The sequence below is a fragment of the Neomonachus schauinslandi genome, chromosome 11 (assembly GCF_002201575.2).
Source record: "Neomonachus schauinslandi chromosome 11, ASM220157v2, whole genome shotgun sequence".
NCBI lineage: Eukaryota > Metazoa > Chordata > Mammalia > Carnivora > Phocidae > Neomonachus > Neomonachus schauinslandi.
In genome coordinates, this window is record NC_058413.1 from 47965086 (window position 1) to 47983863 (window position 18778).

Here is an 18778-nt window from a genome sequence, read left to right on the forward strand (position 1 = left end):
CACATCAAAAGCAGCCAGTCTTGAAAATGAAGCTTTTTAAATTCCAGCCCTGCTGTTGGAGTAGAGAGAATAAAGGCTTTGTTCAAACATGCATTCCCAGCAGTAAGCAGAGCCTTGAAATTGGCCAGGGAGGTTGTGTCCTATAATGGTTGCACTTGGCTGGAGACCAAGAAGCTGTGGCCTCGGGGAAACGCCCCTGGACTGGCTGCCTTCCATCTGCCCCTCCGAGCCGCTCTGCCCTGCTCTGCCCTCTCCGCTCCGAGAGGCTCATCTCCAGGGACCACACTCACGGTCTCCCTGGGCTTTTGTCAGTGGGAGGCCCCCACAGGACATCCGAGGGCAGGAGAGCGGGGGGCCAGTCACCCGATTCCCCGGGGCTGTCCGTGCCAGGCTGCTGGGACTTCACTGTAGTCCCTTGCTGTGGGCCCCTGCTGGCGTCCGGTCCCAGCCAGGAGCAGGGGCTATTGCCCTGGGTACTGTGTCTTCCTTTGTGGGTTCCCCTAACTCAGTCCCTTTACAAGTGGTCTCTTTGTTAAACCCTCGACGACCCCATTTGAGCGTACCCTTGGTCTCTTCCTGGGACCCAGAGCGATCCAGGCCCTCTCCTTGCTGGTTCTGTCTTTCCTTGTCCTTTGACCTGGGGCCATGCTGTCTGCGGCTGCCATGCTTCTACCGAATAGCAGTCAAGTGAAGAGCGGAAAGCCTAGCTGAGCTCTTCCTGAAGCACACGGTGCCCCTGGGTGGTCCCGGGGGGTTGAAGGAGGGGATGGCAGAGGAGATTCCCCAGATTTTCTCCTCTCCCAGAGGAGATTTCGCCTGCGCTCAAGTCACTTCACAAAGCATTTTAAAGTAAAACGTTCACTCTTCAAAGGTCTCACCTCATTCAGTTTTACTCTTCAGGATCCTGTATTTTTCTGAGTGAGCTGGCTTAGAATTGGTTTTGATTTCTGTGCAGTACATTATTATCACTTAATTCTCATTGGTGAGCCAATTTTCTTGGCTTTTGTTCTTCAGAGGAAGGCCGTGTTCAGTGTCTGTCTTGCATTTTTGTGGCTTCCTTCCTCAGTATAATCAGCTCAACTGTTTCCTCTCTGCGGGTTCTTCGCGTTGCCCTGCAGGCCGTGGAGCAGCCCTCGGCAGAGGGGTAGGGGTTCCGGCTACTGCCCCAGCGGCCTCACTTCAAGCAGCAGGTACACGCGGGACCGCGGGCGTTGGAAAGACTACGAGGGCCACTCCAGGGTCGCCACCCGCTAGCCCAGCGACTCCCCTCTCCGTTGCCTGGTGCCATCCCAGGCATGTCAGGTGGACCCAGTGAACCCAGGGTGAAGACCTCAGAGGACTTCTCCCCAAAACCTGCAGCAGTTCCTGGCCCAGCCCAGAGGACGGGGCCACGCATCCGTGTTGCCACATCCCCCTCTCCTAATGGGTTCTGCAGCATCTCCAGCTCATTCATATCCCCGGCGCTGATGCAGAGATTGCACCGAGCTCCCTGCCCTTGGGGGACGGACACACAATCTTTGACCCTCTCACCCACGACGGGCTCCGCCAACAAGATCCTGACACCACACTGTCGTTTCGGAGAGCTTTTTCTCATCAGCACAGGAAGACCTCTCCATCCCTGGGGCAAGTGCAAAGTCCCAGTGTTGGCATCTGCAGTCTGACCCTGGAGCAAGGCAGGTGGAAGATGAAGCAAAGGACACCTTCCCTGGACCCTGAAGAAGAAGGCCTTGCACAACAGAGGTGGCAACTAGAGGTCCAGGCATTGGTTTACACTGAGTAGACCAGAAATCAGAGTCCTCCTGGAAGGTGAACTTTGAGCCATATTAGTGGATGGGGTCTTGTCTTTTAACAAAAGCCCATCTTCAGGGAATGACGTAAACTAGCAGCAACATTCACAGAGCACTTACCACATGCCAGACACTCTTCTAAGCATTTTACATGTGTGCTTTTAATCCTTACGGCAACCTGTGACGTTGGTACTGTTGTCCCTACCGGGGAGTACGTTAAGCACAGAGAGGTTAAGAAACTTGTCCAAGGTCACACAGCTCAGGAGTAGCAGAACAGAGGTTTGAACCTAGCCGGCAGGCTCAAGTAGATCACCGTTGCGCTACATGCCTCTCAATGTCTTTGTAGTTTAGGCAGAGATGGCTGTCAAGTTTGATCTCAGGGTTGCAAAAGGTCAGTGGCTCATGAACACCTCCATCTCCCAGCAAAAGCCTAGAGTCGTCATGTTGGCAAATTTGGGGTTCGAGGTTTCAAAATGGAGTAGGGTTATTTTGCGTATTGACGAATTTGAGTAAAGTGCGGCCACACCATACCACGGAGAGCTGCATTCTGAAGGACTCCGCGTGACAAAAATAAATTCTAAATGCTTTGACTGTTCATTGTCAGGAGCAGTCTTTGGAAACCTTTGAGTGTTTTTGACCAAAGAGGGAAAAGAGGCCCTGTGGGCGTCTGGACAGCCCAGTCTGTGCAGATGCGAGAGACGGATGCTCTCTGGGGCAGGGAGCTATAGCTCCCACTGCACCTTACATGTGTGGAACTAAAGCTCATGATCACGGTTCCAGTTCCTGCACCGCATCACCAAGTAGCGGGCTCAGCTGTGCAGTGGCAAACAGGTGCACAAGTCAGCGGGGGCACACTGCTCCGCCATCCTCTTGCGCATACTTTCAGCTTTTACCATCCTTACTGCTTTAAGCTTCTGTTTTCCTCATCACACTGACAGCACCTGGTTCAGGGAGCACAGACTGTTTCCGGAGGCTCGGGCCCATGACCTGGTACAGGATGAGGGAGACCTCTGCTCTGGAAAGAAGCCCAGCAGTCAAGGATGGCGCCTCCTGTCCCGGCTGCTATCTCTCAGGTCTGCTCTCCACCACTTGGCCCCAGGAGAAGAGATGCAGTTCTTATCCTGGGTCCTGCTCTGGAGCTTTGGAAGAAAGGCTTCCTCCCAAAGCCCACTGACATGGGTGACGTTTTACAAGAGTGTCTTCCCTCCAGAAGAGTTACTCAGTTGGTTAACCCCCTTCCTCCCATCAGTGGAAACTCAGTCATGGAACCTTGATGCTTCAGCCACGGGGTCTTGTCCGGGCCCATCCTTTCCCCGCCCCAATCTGGAAGCTTGGCGGGATGTCTTGCCTATGGGACACTCTGCTTGCCGACAGGAGAATAAGTCCGGCCACTGCTGATGTCTCCAGGGTGGCCCCACCACACTCTGCAGCAAGGAGCAGGACTTGCACAAAGAATGTTCACTAAGTAGAATTGGACTGAGAGCTTCAGTTGTTCATTCAAGAAATATTTATTAATTGACCCTTCACTATTGCCAGGCACAGTGATAGGCACTGGACATAAGAGGAGGTAAGAGACAGTCAAGGTCATTGTCCTTGAGGAGCTTGCAGTCTTGGTGTGGGGCAGATGATCGTGATCTATACAAATATGTAAAATAATTATGTACTGTGATTAGAGCAAGAAAGGAAGTAAATAGAACACCAAAATAGATCACGACAGGATAGGAGCCTTCTTGGGAGCCTTTCTGAGGAGGCTTGAAAGCTAAAGGAAGGGACGCTTCAGGCAGAGGGAACCGGGGCAGAGCTGGGTAGACTCCAAGAGCTTGACTAAAGGCCAGGATAGTGGGGGAGGCCAGGCCCTGTTGGGCCTTGGGGGCCACAGGAAGGAACCCATTCATTCTAAACACGACAGGTTTCCAGCTGGGGAATGACATCTGATTAAAGGTTCACTCTGTCTTCTATGGAACAAATGAGTCCAAGGGGAACAAAAAGAGAACCAGGGAGATTGGTTAGGGGACTTTGAGTAAGATGGTGGCAGAGAAGATGGGGAGAAATGGGTGGAGGTGAAACACGGTTTAGAGATAGACTGAGGATCCAGTGAGGGATGAGACGTGGAGGGTGAAGAAAAGTGGGCAGGGGACCAAGAAGGACTTTCGGCTTCAGCAACCAGACTGACAGTGGTTTCAGTCACCAAGGAAGGCCTACTCGGGGGCTGGCAGTGAGATGGAGAGCTCCTCCAGGTCATCCTAAGTTGAGATGCTATCAGACTTTGAAGTGGAGATGGCCTCTTGAGGTGAATTTAAAGTCCAGAGTGGGTCACCGTGGCTGGAGAGGAGGGGAAAGGATGTGAAGAGAGAGCCAGGGTTAACAGGGAGTTGCTCACGAGGGCTTCTGGACACAAGGCAGGGCCCCGGGGAGACCTAGGCATCAAGGTACCATCTTGGTCACACCCTCACTCAGGGACTGGACATGGCTGTGCTTGGGCAAGAACAAGCATGGGATGACACGGGACGACCTGACACGAAATGCCATTTGGAGAAGTGTCCCTAAGAGATGCGGCCAAACCTCCTTACGGTTGATAGATCGAATCTGAATAGTGACAGGTAACAGGTCCTCACTGGCTCAGAGTTCCATAGCCTCCCTTCAGCATAAACCAGAAAATGGTGGACCAGATACTTTGCTGAAGCCCAAATTTGCAGAATCATGGACTGTCTGCATGGTTCCTTCAGCCCAACTCCCCCAGGGCAGGGACCACCCCCCCCCGGCCCGGCCCCGCCACAGCTGCTGATGAAACGCTCCCTGTGTTGGGGGCTCACTAGAAAAGTCTTCCTATTAACTGATATCTGCTCCTCACTGGCCCCTCTTGAACTCCTTCTGTCACATAAAGGACCCTCGAGAGTTGGAGGTGACCCCACAGCCCCAAGAGCCTTCCCTGGTTTAAACATCTCTGCTTCTCTTGGACTCCTCCTCAGATGACATGTTTCTTGGGCCTTCGTTCTAGTTCATCTGGATCTTTTTCCAAAATGAACCCAGGCCTCCAAGTGTGGCCGGCCACTCCCAGTCCCCTGGAACACTGGTCCCTGTCCCCGGGGCTCATCATGTTCCTGTTAGCAAAATTTGTGGACAGTCTGGTTTGAGTTTACTAGCAGAGCCGTTAATGATGATGCAACCCTGAAGCACATTTCCTTTCCTATCAATGGCCTCATGGCGGACTCTCAGTGACCACAAAAGAGCCCTCTCCCAGCAAGATGCCAGCAGGGAGCAACAGAATGTGCCTGGGTTGGATCTGGGGCACACAGTCCTGGGATCACCCAGGAAGACAGACGCATTTTCCTTTAGTGTCTGTCTTTCTAACCACCGCTGAGATACAGAGAGGGGAGAAGGCATCATCTGGGTCACAGGCCTGCTCACCAGAGAATCACGGCTGGCTTAGCCACTGCGGGGGTGGCACTGAGGACCCTCCAGACAGGATGAGCATGTGTCTGTGTACCCAGATGTCCGCTAGCCTCCCCTGCCACGGGGACACATCAACATCTCTGCCTAAATTAAACAGCTCTGAGCCCTCCCCGGACGTTACTGGCAGGCATCTGAGTCTTGTCAGGGGATTCTCCCCCCAGACCTCTCCAGCCTTCCCAGGAGTGTTCGTACATGTCGTTGTTTGTGTGCTGCTCTTGGCCTGCCGGTAAAGCCTCAGATAGGACACTTGAAACCAAAGCATCACTTCTGATGTCCTCGCCTCCCACCTTTATCTCCAGAGCTTCTGCTTCCCCAGCTTCTGTACAGCTCCTGGGGTGCCGTGTGTCCAAAGCAATGAGGGCTGGGCCCAAATGCCAGGTTCCACCCGGGTATGACAGAGCAGCCAGGCCTCGGGTCCTCGCATGGCCCTCACTGTGGGGCGCCGCCTCCCCCAGCCCCTGATGTGGGCTCAGCTCTGTGTTGGGGGTGGATGTGGGTGGCCAGGGGGTGCCGAGGTGCATGTGCTATAGGGTGTGGGGTGGGGGTGGGTGGCTACGTGGGAAGGAAGGTCACGTGCACTGGAGGAAGCGCAGAGGGACTGGGCTGGGAGGGCCCCCGCGGGATCGTTCAGGCCTTCCCTGGCCCTACTCCCAGGTCTCGGAGCACCCCAGCTAGTCCTGATACACACCCAGGTCTGCTTCCTCTCGGGGCCCCAAAGCAAGTAATGGGATTTGCAGGCAATTTTTGAATGTCAAGGAACGTAATGGAAAGAGCCTATGAGCCTGTGATGAATGGCTCTGACCACACTCACACCTTAAGTTTTTGGTTGACGAAATCTTTCAAAACGCAGAGTCCACAGAAGCAATTTTAAAAGGCATCTTTGGGAGTGCAAAGGGTAGGATGTAGCCCGACCCCTCACCACTGTACAGCAAGGCTCAGTGAAAGGGCTGTTCTGGCTGCTGGTGCCTGCTGGACCAGAAGCCAGGAGGTGGATGCTGAGTAGTCTCTTGGGATCCCGTGCCCAGGATGTCCCCTGTGGGATGAACCTTCTGGATCCCATGTGGGGTCGAGGCAGGTGCCACGCCATGACCTGGTCACCCACAGCTTTAGCAGCCCCTCACTTAGTAGCTGGCTCCCTGCCCTTCTGTCCGGGGTGGCAGCAAGAGCCTAACCCTAAAGCACCGTGAGGGCAAAGGGCCTGGCAGGAGACCCTCAGCGGCCCGATATCTCGGAACACCCTTTATCCATCATGTAGGGGTCCCCATCCCTGCCTCTGGGGGGTAAGAGAGATTGAGATGTATTTTAATCAGACAGTGCTTATGGGGATTTGCTGAGGACCAAGGTGAAGATGGAGGGGACTCAGTGGGAAGAACCACATCACCCCAAGACACTAGGTATATTTATTGGTCAGTCTTGGTTAACGAGGGCGCAATCTCTAGCTTCTCATTTTTGCTTTGGCTGTGACATAGTTGAAGGAAAATGGAGAATTTTACGAGGTGCACAGAGGCACAGTGAGGTTCCCAGCTTTGCTGAAGGGACCGTTATGCAGGATATAGGACCAGCCAGAAGGAGAACTCAGATGCTAGTGTAAACAGCCTCAGATTCTGCCACGGAGGACCCTTTCCTGCCCAGGGAAGAGCGTGGGGAACTTCAGGGAAGGCAGGAGCCCAGGGCAGCGGCCGAAGATGTGATCGCGCTTATTTAAAAGAAATGCAAAATGAAAACCTACTGGGACCAGATGTTATTTTCGAGGTGCTTCTCAGCTCCCAGAGATCCCAGCTGATGGAGAAAGCACCAGGAGAGACAGGAGGAAGGGGAGCTCTGAGCACCCAACTCTGCCTCCAGGGTCCTCCCTTCTCCCGGCTGGGGCTGAAGGTTCTAAATAACACCCCTCCCTCCAACGTGCACGTGTGAGCACACTCGTGTGCACCTTCACAGGCGGGTAACTGATTTTGAAGCAGCAGGCGTCCCAGCTGAGACGGGGGTGGGGAGCACACATGAGTCTGGGTGTCAGTTAGCGGGAGGCGTACAGCAGGGAGTGTTGGTGGGGAGGCCTGGCATGAAGGAAGACAGGGAGGACCGGAAGGGCGAGGATCTGGGAAAGCTCCTGGGCCTGGTGGCGAGAGGCGGACCCTCCAGGCTCCCGGAGCCCATCTTGAGAACCACCACCGCAAGGCGGGAACCAGCTTGGGCGTCCCCTGGGGCCTGGTGGCGGAGATGAGCCCCTCTGAAGAGGGCTCCTGTCCCCAAGTCCCCGGCTGTGGAACGGAAGGTGGATGCTTCCTGTCTTGATGTGACTGCCTGACATGTTGGGGCGGCAGGGGCCTCCCTGGGGCCAGGGGAGGTTTGACCTTAAGATGAATGGGAAGCTGCTGTTCAGGCGGGAATCGGCAAGAGCTGGACTGGGCCCCTTGAGGCGGGGGGCCAGGCCCCCGTGGGGGATGCGGGGCTCCGGAACTGGAGGGGTTAATTAAAGAGGGCCTGAGAAATCCATAAACACCCAGCAATGACTGGCAGGTGCTAATTTCTTCCTTGGTATTCACAATGACTTTCTGTTAATTAAGAAGAGAGAGAGCCCAGGGGAGGGGCGGCCAGCCAGACATTCCGGAACAGGAGGGCCGGGCAGGCTGCCCATCCGGGGCCTTCTGAGGGTGAGGTGTGGCCGGAACACAGCTTGACTTTGAGGCCCCGAGAGCAGGGCAGACCGGCGCCCAGCCCAGAACAGCCTGGCCCTCAGGGAGCGTCCTTGGGCGACAGGCGACATCGTGCATGGGCAGGCCATAGCGTTTAGGTTTCTCTTTGAACCCCCTGAGGAGGACTGGGGACACACAAGGCTTGGATGGGGACTTGGGCCCTCCCATTTCCCAGAGAGTCCTTTTCACAGGCTTGGGCAAGGTGGGCAGCCTTCGCCCCTCACGGAGATGGAGAAGATGAGGCTGCACTGCGGTCTGCAGAGTGGTTGTGCGTGCTTGGGGGTGGTGAACGGGGAGGATCCTGCCCTCTGTTTGGGGCCTGCAGGGGCATGGTTACAAGGTGGAGACCACCCCCAGGTTCCTGCTTCCGGTTCCCCTTCATCCCATGCTCACACCCCTCCTCCCTTCCCCACCCCCATCCAAACAAACCCAGGGCTGAGCTAGAGTTCTGGGGTGGGTCAGTCCGGACAGCTGGGGCCCCTGGAGACAGACTGGGGATGCCTAAGTGTGTGCTCGGCATGCCTGTGTGATTGGGAGTGTGTGTCTGTTGCCTTGTCTACATGTACATTGTGTCTACCATTGTGTGTGTGCAAACGTGCATGTGACTGTGAGTACATGTCTGCTCAAATCCTGATTATACCACTTTCAAGCTACGAGAGTTTGGGCAAGCCACTGGACATTTCTGACTCATTTTCCTCATCTATGAAATGAAAATAGGATAGTGCTCACTTCATAGGCTTGCTGTGAAGATCCTATGAATGTGTGTGACATGCTTGAACATTTAGCCCGGAATCCCTTTCTCGCCTCTACTGCTCCAATTGCTTGGTGAACTCTTACTCATCCTTCAGAACATAGATGACAGCCGGGCAGCATCAAGTCCATGTCAAGGGCAGGATCTACTCTTAGAACCCTGGGCTGAAGGGCAGAACCCTGGGCTGAAGGGCAGAACCCCAGGCCCTAGAGCAGCAGGGAGGAGACTGCTCTCTACCCCACACCCATGCAGCAGAGAAAGGGCTCTGCTCGCCAGGGCTCCTCACACTCTGCACACAAACGTCCAAGTGAGCACACTTCCACATATGGGTGTTTTGCACACACCTGGGCAGTGATGCAGGTAGACACAGAATGGTGCACCCACCTATCCACACACAATCCACCTGGATACAGGAGCTACAAATACTTGGTGTCCTCAGTGTTCACAGACAAAGGACTCACATGATCTGTGCGCACACACACAATGTACATAGATGTAAGTGCTATATTGTGTGCAAACATAATAGAAAAGCATAATTTATATGCACATGCTTTGTATACATGTAAGGCACATAATTAGGACACACAGTACTTTGTTTACACATATACAAGATTTACACTTTGTACACGTAACTCTACGCATACACACAACACATATATACACAGAGTGCATCCATAGCTACACACAAGGCATATACCAGTCAAGGATGAACGTGCTCTTTATACACAAGGCAATGCAAGGACAATATGCACACACAAACTACCCTAACAGGCCTGTGACTGTCATCCTGGGGACAAACCACGCTGAGCCGGTGCCCCTCCCTTTAACCTTCAGCACTGAAGGCTGCATGGGACCTACAGATGGGGAATTAATTGGTGTCATTAACATGTGATGATGATAATGACTTCCCATCGATCCCAGTGGCAGACGGATGGTCACCCCCAGGTGGAGCTGGGAGCCCACGATTGGGGGCCAGGCCTCCCTTGCGGAGCCCTGACATTTGGTGGCCATGCCAGGAATCCCTGTTCCTCCACCCAGGCCACGGTTCCCACTGGTTCCCACCGAGCACAGAGGGGAGGGGAACTGGAAATGCAGGGGAGATTAGCCACTTGCCCCAGGTCCCCTGGCCTGCTGGAGGCTGGGGGCCTGGGGAGCAGGACTCCAATCCCTCCCATCTGACTTTCCTCTCCCTTCCTGACCCCTCCCATGGCCATTTCCTGTTCTCTACTTCTCTATCATCTCTGTAGGAAAGGCCGCTCTGTCTCTCCTTGCAGACTCCAGGCCCTAGCTGTCTCCCATGGGGCTGGCTCTGTTCCAAGTGTTTGTTCCCTGTCCTGGAGCCTTTGGTGGGCCCGACACCATGAGGTGAAGGGGCTCAGCTGTAGGCAGGGGAGGGCTGGAACACGGCAAGAGGTGGTCAAAGGAAGAAGAGACAGACCAGCAAACTCCTGTTCCTCCTTTAAGATGCTGCCTCCTCCAGGAAGCCTCTCCTGACGTGCCCCACCTCTGAGTCCTGGGGCCCCTCTTCTGTTGCTTCCTGTTTTTACTCCATCCCATCCCTTATCTCGTGGAAGTTATGTCTGACTACTCAATTCCTCCCTTGCTGTGGCGTGAGCCAGTTACTGACCTAGCTTTGTAACTACTTCAGACTTAGTCCAAAACAGGCAAATAGTAGATGCCTAACAAATGTTGGGTAAATGCCGATACACTGAGACGGACACACATAAAGGCTTAGACCAGAGCTGGAGAGACAAACAGAGAGGGATACTGGAGAGCATGCCGTCCAGGACGCAGCAGATAGACAGGCAGACACTCTGGACATCGGACATCACAGGCTGGCCTGGTGCCCATGGTTGGGCAGAGAGCCTGGGCTCTCTGTGGCCCCTAGAGGCTTTGGGGTCCCCCTTGCTATCTTGGAGCCAGGCTACCTCCTTCTATCTGGACCTTGAAGGAGAGGAGGGTAGCCGCAGGGTCCTGCAGCTGGGGCTGGGGCTGGAAAGCGGCAGTGGGCAGGTTGGGGCAGAGGACATTTTAATGGGATCCAATGACTGGGATTCAGACTCTGAGGATTTGGGCCTGGGCAGAGAGGCTGAGCTCATTCCCAGTAGCCCCCCAGAAGCCCAGCCTGGGTCAGGCCTCTGGGGACACCCCAGACTGCCTGGTTGCACTGAATTTGTTACTGTCACTGCATTTCCAGGGTTTCTAATGAGCTGCTAATGAGCTGTCAGCTAATTATGAGAATTAAATGGGGCAGCCAGGCCAGGCTGAGCTTTTACTGAAAGCTTCAGGAGTATCAGGAGGAAGGAAGGTCCTGTCATCGGTCTCCTGGCACCACGTGCCTGATTTGACTTCAGCCCCCCTGTGGAGAGGGTGGAGGTATTTGCCCAGGGAGAGAGAGGGAGAACCCCAGCAGCCCCAGAATAAGGCTGGTTCCAGCCTCACAGCTGGGAGGGGCTGTACCCTGGACGGCAACCCTCTGCAGGGCAGGCAGCCCTCAGAGGTCTATGTGTGACCTCCGGCAAGGCCCTCTGGGCCTAGTGTCTATTTTCCTATCTGTGAAATGGGTCTGGGATAGGAGAAGGGGCAAATTTGATGATCCCTGCAGGCCCTTCCTCCCATCTCAGTCCAATTATAACCCTGTGAATCCTCTCCTTTACGGTTGTGGCTTTCTGAGGGTGGGAGAGGGGTTGTCTGGGTCATGTGAAATCATTAGTGAAGATGAATAAAGAAATCTTCAACCAGGGGCACCTGGGTGGTGCAGTCAGTTGAGCGTCTAACTCTTGGTTTCGACTCAGGTCATGATCTCAGGGTCGTGATGTTGATGTCTTACAGAAGAAGAGGTAAATAAATTGTGATATAGTCCTACAATGGAGTAGTACACAGCAATGAAAAAGAACAGGCTCCTTAGACAGTCTTTATTTTACATGGTTCTGATATGCATGGATTTCAGTTACCACAGTTGAGTTAAATAATACTAGTTTCCCAGCAACACAGTTCACATTTTAGTTATCATGGTATATTAACCGTAATTACCTAAAATTCAGACTAACCTACTAGCTTTTCAGTCTGCAAGTCACTACATAAACAGCAGATGCACATACCATGATCTGTGACCAATCATGTCACTTCTGTCAAAGTCCGTCAGTGACTGGCCACCGGACACCTGCTCTTCAGTTCATGCACAGACAGCAAAGGATGCAGTTGTGTTGCCTCCTTACCTCCACGTTATAAACCCATGTGACATTTTACAAAATTGACAAGCAAAAAAAAGAAGTATAGTCCACAAAGATGTAAGTGCAACAAAGAAATAAAAACCAATAATGATAACATTGAAATGAGAATCCAACATCAATGGAGCTGCAGAGGGAAGAGCTGCCCGGCACTTTGTGACTGTGAACTCAGCGTCATAAATGAGGCACGCAGCTGTGACGATAAGGATGAAGATGTCTCCGAGAAAGTGAGGCTCACAAAATAACTTCCCATGAAAGGAACTTTCAGAGATATTTCATAACATTGAAAGCACAAAGGATAAAATGTTGGAAGCTGATCCAAACATAGAAAACAGTAGGACAATTCACCAAGGCACAGAAAAGACCAGAAAAATGCTCCCTCTGTATTGTAAGTTACATGACGAGAGGAAGGAGGCAAGCACGATTCCAACAGCTCTTGATAAGTTTTTTACAAAGAAATGAAATTCTTGGATTCATAATATTTTAAATTACAACATGCTAAATGAATATTAGTATTACCATTTTTTAAAAGATTTTATTTATTTATTTGAGAAAGAGAGAGTGCGTGAATAGGGGAAAGGGCAGAGGGAGAGAATCTCCAGCAGACTCCCTGCTGAGCATGGAACCCGAGGCGGGGCTCGATCTCAGGACCCTGAGATCATGACCTGAGCCGAAACCAAGAGTCAGGTGCTCAACCCATTGAGCCACCCAGGCGCCCCTAGTATTATTATTTTTAAATTTCCTTGTACATTTTAAACCAACAGTAAGAGAGTTTTCCTGTTTTGGTTACAAAATTTTAACAGTCACAGAACAGTCATAAGTTCCCCACTGATTATTAAGATCCCTTTGCATGATTCCTGCCTACGCAGTGTGCACAGCCTCTCACTGCCACGCAAAGCAAGGGCACTGCTGGTACCCACAGCTGCGTGGATGAGCCTCGCCAACACGAAGCTGGGGGACAGAAGGCAGATGCAGCAAAGTACATACTTTATAATTCCATTTCTATGACGCGCAGAAGCAGGCAAAACTAATCTATGAGGATAGAAGCTGGACTGGCAGTTACCTGGGGGCAGGTGGAGTGTTGACTTGTAGAGGTCATGAGGAAGGCCACTGGGGTGCTGGAAATATCTGGATTTAGGTGGTGATTACAGGCATGTATAGATTTGTAAAAATTTCATCAAGCTATACACTTAATATTCGTGTACTTTACCGTGTATAAGATAGTTTTAAATAAATAATTTTTTTTTATTGGAGAAATTCCGTGAGTGCCTTGGAGTTTTATGGGGCTCCATCTTCTAGAATTTGGCAGTATTTGACATGACTGGTCTTTTTCTCCTTCCTCAGGCTCTTTCCTGTCTGACTTCTGTGACCCAGCCCTCCTGGTGTTCCTCCTTTCTCCCCGGCCACTACTTAGTCCCCTCTCCCTGGCTTCTAAGTGCTGCTCATCACCAGCCCCCACCTTGCCCATCACCTGCCATGCCTGTTCTACCCAAGGGGCACCGCCTTCCACCCTGGAGCTCAAGCACGCTCAGAGCCTTCCCTGCCCTCGCTTTTTTTTTTTTTTTTTAAGATTTTATTTATTTATTTGACGGAGAGACAGCAAGAGAGGGAACACAAGCAGGGGGAGTGGGAGAGGGAGAAGCAGGCTTCCCGCAGAGTGGGGAGCCTGATGCGGGGCTCGATCCCAGGACCCTGGGATCATGACCTGAACTGAAGGCAGACGCTTAACGACTGAGCCACCCAGGCGCCCCTCCCTGCCCTCGCTTTATCCAATGTGGTCAGTGGTTTAACCCTGATGCCCGTCTCCTCACCCTCTCCTAGGAAGGAAGGAAGGAAGGAAGGGAGGAGGGAGAAAGGAAGGCGGGGAGGGAGGAAGGAAGGAAGGAAGGGAAGGAAAGGAGGAAGGGGAGGATGAAGGAAGGAAGGAAGGGAGGGAGGAAGGAAGGGAAGGAAGACAGGTCTGGCTGCTGGGGAAGAGGCAGTGTGGGAGAAGTCATAAGGAGCAGGAGTTGCTCAGGGTGGATTTAGGCCTGATCCCAGCTCTAAAGAAGTGACGCCCCATTAATGTCTTCCTGGCTACCGACATGTCTCCCTGATTGAGCCTGGAACTCCACACTATTAGCCACAAATGGCATTTTGAAATGGCCTTTTTTTTGGGGGGGGGGCGAACCCCAAAGACATTGCTAAGATTTACATTTTCAAATATATGCTGACCTTTTTTTCCTCTTTCTTTGAGTTCATTTGTCATCAGTGTATAATTGAATCAATATATTTCCCGATCAGCCCCAAGATTGAATAAGGTCACGGGGAGCCATGTGTGGGCATTAGACATCATTATTTCACTCCGAATGAGCGGCCATGGCATGGAGCATTCCAGGCGCCAAATGAAATTCTATTAGATTCTATTACACTTTTACAATTATAGAGACGTTCCAATATTACAAGGGGAAATGAAGTCATAATAAAAAAGCCCAGAGGTGTATTACAGAGAAATGGGCACACTATTTTTCTAGTTAAAAACCTGATGGAAGGAGCTTGACTGGCTTTCGGTTGCTGAGTGTGACCTTGTTCTCAAAGCCCCTCAGCCGCCGGCTCGGGCCCTCCCTTCCTGAGCCTCTGCCAGCCAGAGGCTGGTTGGAGCCAGAGCCAGGGAGCCAGCAGAGCCTCTCTAGTCAGACTGAATCCAGCTCCTGGGCCCTAGGAGGCAGAGACATGCTCCACAGAGATGTCCCACCCGGGGAAATGGGCAGCCCAGACACTAAAGTGTTCTGGGAGGGAGTCCCAGTGTGTGAGGGGGAGCAAATGGCCTGCGTCGGTGTGTAAGAGGGTGGCATGGGACCCCCTGGGGGCTACGGGGCTGTTTGGGCTTGGGGGCAGCTGCCCCTGCTGGACCCCCTTCATGTAGGACTGGGTAGCCAATAGTCACATGGGGCAGCGTTGGTATTTTGGGGTGCTCACTCCGTCCCGTGGAACACTCCCCACATACAACCATGCTACAGCAAGCTAGGGTCTCCCCCATCTTATACTGACTCTTCCAGGGAGTTCTACCCAGTCCTGAGCAGAGAAAGGACAGGCCCAGTGGGTAGGCTCCTTGGGCTTCCAGAGGAGCCAAGCAAAGGAGGCCTTGAAGCGTGAGGAGCATGGGGACAAAGTCATCAAAGAGGAAGAGCCTGAGGCTCAGCAGAGAGGAGGGCCAGTGTGATGGAAGGCCCAGAGGTTGGCACTAGGGCAGGTGCCTGGGGATGGAGGGGTAAGAGAGTGGAGGGCAGGGCAGAGAGCCAAGGCTGCACAGTGGGCACATGGCCTGGGGGGTAAGGACGAAGGGGCTGGACCACAGCCTCTGTCCCTGAGCTGGAGGAGTGTCTTGGGAGATCTGAGGGCAGGGTAGGGTCTGGCCAGGACTGGGTGGTGGCTGCCCAGGAGGGGCTAGCTGTGTGGTGCGGTGATAGCTGGACCACCAACCATAGAGACAGGACAGGGAGCCAAAGGAAGGCGCTCAGGAGGGTCCCTGGTGGCTGGATGGGACTCAGACACCAGATCCAGGCCCAGGGCCTTGGTGGGAAGAGGACAGTGATAGAGTAGCTTGGGAACAGGCCCAGGGTCCTCCCTTTCTCCTAGGCCTGCCCAGGTACTGCTGAACATTATCTGGTGGACAGATGAATGGATTTCAGAAAGGGTTTCCAGAAACACCGTGATAATGGTTTGGTAACTTCTCACTTCTCTCTCTCTCTGAGGACATGCCTATCTTCCCACCCACACATGTTGTGCTTGGCCATGTGTGGTAAGCAGAATTCTAAAGATGGCCCATCAAGATTCCTGACCCCTAGTTATTCCATGAACACTAATCTAGGTACCACTGTGAAGGGGTTCTGCAGGTGTAATTAAAGTCCCAATCAGCTGCTCTTAAAATGCAGCAATTATCCAGGTGGGCTGTTTTAAAAGGTGAGTCCTTTAAAGGCAGAGCGATTGGTCTGGCTAGTAGCAGAAAGGGAAGTCAGAAATGTCCAAAGCACAAGAAGGATTTGGGGCACTGTTGCTAGCTTGAGGATGGAGGAGGCCTCATGACTAGGAATGCCAGCAGCCTCTAGAAGCTAAGAGCCCCTCTGGCTGAGAGCCGGCCAGGAAGCAGGGCCCTCAGTTCTACGGGCTCAAGGAACAATCCTACGACGGCAACAGTAGGAATGAGCTCGGAGGCGGGTCCTGAGCTCTAGCCGAGCACATTGTCGGCCCGACACCTGGACTTCAGCCTGAGCGGAGAATCTATCGCACCAAGCCTGACTTCTGGCCTCCAGACGGTGAGCTACCAGTGCGTGTGGTTCTGAGTTGCTAAGTTTACGGTAGTTTGTTATGCAGCAGGAGAAGGCTAACCTGCCCTGTGACTTGCCTGGATGGTGGAAGTGACAGTGCGTGGCTCTGGGACGAGGGGCTGTGTTCCTGCTCAAAGCCTTTTGCCTTTGGTTGTGTGAGAAGCACATGCCCGTCAGCTGCCCCCAGACTCCGGGGCCTCGGGCCATGTTCCCTTAAGGAACTCTGATGCCCTGGCAGCCCTTCCCACCACTGGGGAAGGGATAGGAGGTGAGCAGCACTCTGATCTCCCCAGAGGAATCCTGGCTTCTCTCTTCTACCCGCTGGAGGCCAGTGCCTGGGTAAGGGGCCCGCGCCAATGTGGCCTTCCTTTTGCAAGCCTGGCCCGGAGCATCCAGCACCTCCCATGGAATGTGGGGGACTGTGCTCTGGTTTTTCCCAGCTTTGGGCCTTAGCCCAGACCAGGACCGCCCCCTAGTCTTTTACATTTTATTTTGAAATAACTTCAACTGTACAGAAAAGTGGCAAGTGCAGTACACGTAACTGTCTTTTTTGCTGAACCATTTGAAAATATGTGGTCTACATAACACCCCATCACACGTCCCCAAGTGTGAGAGTGTATTTCCTGCAGGAAGGAACTCTCCTTCATACCCACTGGGCAGCCAGCAGAGTCTCATCGACAGCCCTCTGCTCCCACTCGGGTCACCAGCTGTCCCACTCATGCTCTTTACAGCAAAAGGATCCAGGTTTTCTGATCACATGTCTCACTTCATCCTTTATTTCCTCTCCTTCGATACAGGGCAGTTCCTCACCTGGTCACCTTTGAGACAACAGGCCAGGTATTTGGCAGACTGCCCTTCAATCTGGGTTTGTGCAGTGTGTCTCGAAGTTTGGTTCAGACTGTGCGCTTTGGGTAGAAAGCTAACAGCATTGATGGAGGAGGGTCCTTCTCCCCGAGTCCAGTCAGGTGGGCCATGGTTTTGATTTGTTCCATTACTGATGTTCACTTGGATCCCTTGATGAAGATGGTGTCTGCCAGGTTTTCCACTGTAAAATGACTCTTTTCTCCCTTTATAATTAATAACCATGTGGGAAGATACTCTGAGACTGTGTAAATATCCCATTCCTCATGACATTTCCAATTTATTCATTTATGTTGGGGTGGATTCATGGTTTCCTATTTTATTCAATGGGTTATAAACTGCTACGATCATTATTTATTTTGATGTTCAGATTGCCCCAGATTTGGCCAGGGGGAGCCCCTCCAAGCTGGCTTCTCTTTCCTGTTGCTATATCCCCTTCACGGTTTGAGCACACACTTGCTTTTTGGCACAATCAGGTGTCCTGGGTTCACCCTGTACTTTCCCTGCCCCGGTCCCGGAACCTGCCCTCACCCTGGGCATTTCTCCATGGAAGCCCTGCTCCATTTAGGTGGACAATTCCATCTCTGTCTCTATTGAAAAGTCCAAGTTCACATTGATCCCTCTAGTCCTAACCCAGAGTTCATTCTAGTTCACCCATTTTCCTAATTTGTACCTCCCTTCCCCCATGGTGTGAAAGCCGGCTCCCATTATCTCAGCATGTTTCTGTGTTTGGTCAGCCGCCCTGGATGCAGGCAGGCCCTACTGCCACCCACTCTCGCACACGGCGCCTGCCTCACCCCATCCGTGTTCTGACCCACATGCTGGACCACCTTCCTCCCGGGAGTTCTACTCTGGGCCACCGTGACTTCCCCTGGCCGCTGGTGCAGACTCTGACCTTGCTTGACCTCACCTAGTGGCTTTTGGACAAAATTGCTCATAAAAGGAAGGAGGAGGAGGCGGGAAAGAAGAAGAGAAAGCGGAAACCCTCTTTCAATCCCTCTCACTTGCTTATGATGGGAGGCCACTTCCTTTCCTGTATGTTCCATGTGGCACTGCCATCTTGCAGACCCTGGGATATCAGATTGGGGAGTGGCTTTGTTTGTGCTCGGCCTTCCTCTCTATACCCTCTGCTTAACCTCTCTGGGCCTCAGCTTTCTCATCTGTGAAATGGAGAGAGCCTCACACGTTGTTAAGAGGATGCAATGAGGGGCGCCTGGGTGGCTCAGTTGCTTAAGTGTCTGCCTTCGGCTGGGGTTATGATCTCAGGGTCCTGGGATCGAGCCCTGCATCGGGCTCCTTGCTCAGCAGGGAGCCTGCTTCTCCCCCTCCCTCTGCTAGAGCACACATGTGTGTGTGCTCTCTCTCAAATAAATAGATAAAATGTTTAAGAAAAAATAAAAAGAGGATGCAATGATCTAGGCCCAGAACACACCAGGCCTTCTGGGGGGCCTGGCCCATGGCCTCATCACAGCGCCTGCCTTCCCCTCCCTGTCCCGCCTGCTCCGGGCCACTCCTCAGGCAGAAGTGTACCTGGACAAGCCTCCGGTCTGCCCTCTCATCCTCCAGGCCTTGTTCAGCACCTCTCAGGCCACTTCCCACCCCCACTGGAGCAAGCAGGGTCCTGACAGGTGTGGACCTTGCTGGAGGGCAGAGAAAGGCAGACCTTGGCTCCTGCCCCTGGTTGGGCAGACCTAGC